We start from the raw sequence: 6,002 nt of genomic DNA, 5'->3' as shown, positions 1-6,002 counted from the left end.
GAGATCATGCCTGAGCCAAAGGCAGAGGCTTTAACCCACTGAGCCACCCAGGTGCCCCCAGTTGGCAGTTTCTTATGAAGTTATCAACACACCTGCCTTAAGACCCAGCAGACTCCTCCCTAGGGATTTATTCAAGTGAAGTGAAAACTTGTGTTCGTACAAGCTTATATGTGAATATTTATAGTGGCTTTGTTCATAAACACTCAAAACTGGAAACAACCCCATGTCCTTCAACTGGGAAACAGATAAACTGATACATTTGTGTTATTATAAGACACTACTCAGCCATGAAAAGTAGCTAACCACTGACACACATGACAATATGGATCAATCCCAAGTGCATTCTGCTAAGCAAAAGGAAGCCAGACTCAAAAGTTTCACGCTGTATGATTCCATTTATAGAGCATTCTAGAATAGGTGAAACTTTCGGGAGAGATCATGCATTCATGGTTGCCGGGCGATGGGAGTGGGAAGCAGGAGAGTGTAGGGGATAGAAATGTTCTAGATCTTAGCTGTGGTGTGGTTACATGACTATGTGCATTTCTCCAAACTCAGAGAGCTGGACTCTAACAAGGGTAAATGTTAGTCACTCAGCTCTACCTTAACTTGAAAAAAAGCATCTGCAAATTTACTAGCCCCAAACTGGGAGCTCCCACAGTTTTTAGGCATGTTTATGGTTTTTTATGCACACCAGAAATCCTGAGCTGGGAACTTGAAAGGAGGAAGCTGGAGAAGACCGAGGGACCATGCAGCTGAAGGCCCCTGGGAGGGAAGCTGGGGTTTTGCTGGGTGCCCAGGATGGAATCGCTGAGCCCAGCCCGGGAGAGGCTGCTCCGGTGAAAAGCAACTGTGGAAGGACCTGTGGGCGGGATTTAGCACGCCAGGCTGGACATCCTGTCCCATATTCGCTCCCACCCCGGCCCTTGCCCGCCAACAGAAGGAGCAGCTGCCTCCCGTGCCTCGCCTGCCTTGGCTGAGCTGATTACATGCAGAATGGATTGATTGGTGTTGACAGGGAGCTATTTACCCGTCTAATTAATTATGCCAACTAATTTCAACGTAATTGCACTTCTTGGGTCACTGGGTAATGAGACTTTACAGTTCTCATGCTGCTGCAGGCCCGGATGGAGAGGTGGTAGGGAGAGGCGGCAGCTGCTCCCTAAGGTCAAACAGGCACCCTGTTCCTCCAGGCTCCCGGGCCCCAGGCCCAGGCTCTCAGCCCCCCCGCTGCTCCACAGGCAAGCTCGGGAATCCTATTCGGGTACATTCTGTGTGAGTGGGCCTTTGCCCCAGGAGCACATCGCCAATCCATTCACCCAGTATACATTTATTAAATGCCTACTGTGTGCCAGCTCCAAGTGGCATAGACACTGAGGGTGTCCAGAAGCTAAGCCAGGGCTTGCTTGTTCCCCATGTCCCCTGCCCTGAGTTGCGCACAGCCTGAAGGAGGAGAATCTTGCCTAAACCGGGCAATTACGGAATCCGGCTGTGGACAATCTGGCTGTGGACGGAGCAAGGGCTTCGCAGACAAAACCTCCCTCCCCCAGGCTCTGCTGTTGGGCCATGCAGGAATTTACTACACCTGTGAAGGGACTATCCACTCCCTCCCTCCAAGTCCCCCGTCCTCATCCCCAACTCCCCCTGCTTGTCTCTAGAATGCTTCATCGTCTGGATGTGTCTGATTGTTTCCTTCTTACGGGATCACCTAAAAAAACTTTTTTTTTTTAAAGAACAGGATGCTTTCATTTTTATGAATTATATTTTTTAAGATTTTATTTTTATTTTATTTTATTTAGCGAGAGAGGGGAACACAAGCAGGGGGAGAGGGACAAGCAGGCTTCCTGCTAGGCTAAGCAGGAAGCCCCATGTGGGGCTCGATCCCAGGACCCCGGGGTCATGACCTGAGCCGAATGCAGATGCTTAATGACTGAGCCACCCAGGTGCCCCCTAAAAAAAAGTTTTTTTAAAAACCAGTCAAAATTCAGGTTATGCATCTTTGGCAAGAATATCATGGAAGCGATGCTGGCTGTTCTCACTGCGTCCCATCAGGTGGCTCAAGGTTTTGATTTGTGCCATCACTGCCGGGCGTCCCTTGACGCCTTGATTCGGGTGGTGGCTGATGGCACCCCTGTTCCAAAGTTTCTTATTCCCTCTTCGTAATTACTAAGTATTTTATGGAGAATTTCTTTGACACTGTTTCAATTCCTGTTCTTCCTCGAATTATCAGTATCTATATTTTTGTCAGTATGGATTCAGGGTTTCCTACTTTACTTTGGGTATTATAATCCTTTTTTTTTTTTTTTTTTTTACATTATTCTGTTTCTCCAGTTGTGCTGGGTTTTCCAGTGGGAGCTGGCTTCCATGTCTTTCTGACACGTCTGCGTTATCCTTTCGGCACTTTCTGTCACAAGATCTCTCAGGATCATTTTTTTTTTTTTTTTGAACATTTATTTGACAGAGACAGATCACAAGTAGATAGAGAGGCAGGCAGAGAGAGAGAGAGAGGGAAACAGGCTCCCTGCTGAGCAGAAAGCCCTATGCGGGACTCGATCCCAGGACCCTGAGATCATGACCTGAGCCGAAGGCAGCAGCTTAACCCACTGAGCCACCCAGGCGCCCTCTCAGGATCATTTTTGTGTTTTCCCTGCCCCAGACATGAAAGCAGCCATTTCTCCAAGAGCCCTGGGCCCTCCGTGCAGACATCATCATAGGAGTGTCGCTGTCAGTGGACAAACCAGGGAGCCAGGGAATACTTGCATATATTTATATGTTCTGTTTACATTTTATATCATTCATTTTCTGTGAGTATACATGTATCATTTATATATTATATATTAGAGTTCATGTAACTTAAACACCTCTAAATTTATCTATCAATATTGGAAACTGAGAATTCAAACCAGCATCTCCAGTTTATATACAACCTTCAAGAGTTCTTTCTGGTCTCCCCGTTTTCTGTATTTTAACTCCCTGTTCTGATGACGAGAGACTTGGTTTCCATCACCCTTAAAATATTTCTTTCTTTTTTTCCTTTTTTTAAAAAAATATTTTATTTATTATTTGACACAGAGAGAGAGCAAGAAATCACAAGTAGGCAGAGCAGCAGGCTGGGGGGGGGGAGCAGGCTCCCTGCTGAGCAGAGAGCCCCAAACCGGGGCTCGATCCCAGGACCCTGAGATCATGACCTGAGACAAAGGCAGAGGCTTAACTCACTGAGCCACCCAGGTGCCCCAAAATATTTATTTCTTCGATTAGTGTCCCTATACATAACCGTTCTAGTATTTCCCTGACCACCTCTTCCGGCTCAGGTGCTGACACCCCATTCCAGGCCACCCCCTCCCATGTGGACCCTCCTCACTGTGACCCTTTCTCACGCAGCTTGGGCTCTGACACCTGCTCCAGGCCACCATGCCCTCCTCATCACTGTCACCCTCCTGGCTCTAGCCCACCCAAGTGGCTTCAGGACTAAACTGTTCAGGCAAGGGGGTGCCTGGGTGGCTCAGTTGCTTAAGCATCCAACTCTTGATTTTTGGCTCAGATCATGATCTCATCAGGGTCATGGGATCGAGCCCCCTCTCAGGCGCCACACTTAGCATGGAGTTTGCTTAAGATTCTTTCTCTCCCTCTGCCCCTCTCCCTGCTCTCTGTCTCTTTCAGATAAATAAATAAATCTTCAATAAGTAAATAAACAAGCTGTTCATCGAGAAACAAGGTGGAGGAGAAGGGAGAGAGAAGCCTGGACATTTTTGAGTGACATGAGAAACAGACTTCTGAGTATTGTTATGTTCCCAAAGAAGGCAAGATAGAAAATTGCATGTAGAGTACTATATCAGCTGTGTAAAAAGCTCAGAAAAAAATATTGGAGCTGTGTCAGGCTGTAAAGGGGAGCAAAAATGGAACAAGCTTTGAGCACCTATGACACAGGGCTTCCCCGTTAAATGTCACGCACTCTGAGGTTTACCCCATGAGGGAGGCAGAAGGTGCCGGTGGCTACGGGGTGGGACTCTGGGACCAGACCACCCACGTGTAAGCTCCTGGCTCGGCCACTTCCCAGCCGGGAGACCTCAGGCAAGTTAGTCCGGCAACCTCTGTGCGTCGCGTTCCTTTACCCATGAGACAGAAATGGTAATAGCACCTACTCTTGGGGTTGCTATGAGGACTGAGTGAGTTCGTACAGGTGAAGTGCTTAGAATGGCGCACGGGACATGTTCGCTGAATGTCCGCTGTTAGTATATGGACAGAACAGTGAAGTTCAGTGACGACGTCTGAGTTACCTACCCAAGGTCACAGAGTGTCACTGGAACCCAGTTGTGCCTGTTTTGAAGATATGACGCTTTCTCTCTTGCAGTGGGAAGATGAGGCGCACGTCTGGTACGAGACTGACTGAGGCAGGTTCTATGAGCACCTGGTAGGTTCAGAGGAGGAAGAAGTCAGCAGCTTGGGAATTAGCAGGGAAGGGAAGAATCCAGAAAGGTCCCGGACGCTGAGAAAGCTTGGACCAAGTTGTGATGGTGGAGGCAAGGACTTCCAGCTGAGGGGGCACACTGAACCAGGGCGGGATGCCGGACCTCCCCCATGGGCAAGGGTCCCGTCATCCCCTCCGAGGTGTCCAGGCTGCACCTGCCCGGGCCCTCGCACTATTGACATTTGGGGCCAGTTAGCTTTTTGTTGTGGAGGCCAGCCAGTGCATTGTAGGACGCAGCAGGATCCCTGGCTTACACACCCCCGATGCCAGCAGCCTCACCCCCATAGCTGTGATAGCCGAAAATGCCGGACATTGCCAGATGCCCCCTGGGTGAAGAACCCAAACTGCCAAGCCCCACCACCCTTCATTTCATTCATTGGCTAATATTCTTCCTCTCCTTGTGGGTGTCATCAGTTGCTGGGGAGACTACACTTCAGGCGGAAGGCAGGAAGGAGGTTAAGTCCTCTGCAACCCACCATGCCTGCAACTCAGGGGTCTTTGGTAAGGATTTCTCATCATAGGAAGGTGTGGCTCAACAGCTGGCCAGACTTCCTGGTCCAGGCGCACAATCCCAGGCGGGGGAACGGTGATGGTCCACAGGGGCGGGGCTGTGAGGGAGGGGAGGAAAGGACAACCCCAATGACCTGCACAGACGACCACATGCGTGATGTCCCCTCTCTGCACCTCTGTTCTCTCATCAGCAAATGGAGTGCTTGCGGTACATCCAAGATTCCTCCAGGGGAGGGCTTCTCTCAGCCGTGTAAAGGGCAGGGAGTGTTGGTTCCCAGTTCCTGGGGAAAGAGTTCTGGGATCCACTAGTCATGTCTGCCGGGGGACACAGAAATAAGGGAATAAGGTGTGCCAACGTACATAGACTGTATCTCTGTCTATTCTGAAGGGTTTAAGTAGAATCTCTGGGTCTTGTGAGGGCATGGAGATAAGGAAAGCAGAAACAGGATCTTCCAGCAGCTCTACAGGTGAAAGTTCCATTTAGATTTTTTTTTTCTTGGATGAGAATTACTCTGCAAGTGCACAGGTAAAAATAGTCCCCACAGGCCTGGGAGACCAGCCACTCTTTCAGGGGTCCCTCAATCATTTATTCATCGGACAAAGAGAATTGGGCCTGGGTGAGAGGAGAACCCCATCCCCTCACCCCCCTTCTTTCATTCTCCCCTGCATACATTCTGGAACTGGTAAGAGGATGTGGATTTTTCTGAGGGTAGAAGGAGAAAGGGGAGGAGAAGGGAAAGGGTGAAATTTGGCACAGTGGAAAATATTTGGGCTTTGGGGTGACAGTGCCCAGGCTATGCCACTCAGCAGCTGTGTGATCTTGGACAAGTTACTCAATCTCTCTGAGCCTTGCTTTCCTCATCTGTGAAATGAGGCCCACTAATCAATGTCTCCCTCAGCGCAGATGGCCAGCCTGCAGAGAGCACTCGAGCATAGCCAAGTGTAGGAGAGGTCAGGCGGGCCTGTCGACACAGGTCTCCAGCACACAGCGTCTCCAACGTAAACCTTGGAAACAGTACTGAAGAAG

The sequence above is a fragment of the Meles meles genome, chromosome 1 (genome assembly GCF_922984935.1).
Source record: "Meles meles chromosome 1, mMelMel3.1 paternal haplotype, whole genome shotgun sequence".
Lineage (NCBI taxonomy): Eukaryota > Metazoa > Chordata > Mammalia > Carnivora > Mustelidae > Meles > Meles meles.
This window is presented reverse-complemented; position numbering follows the sequence as displayed.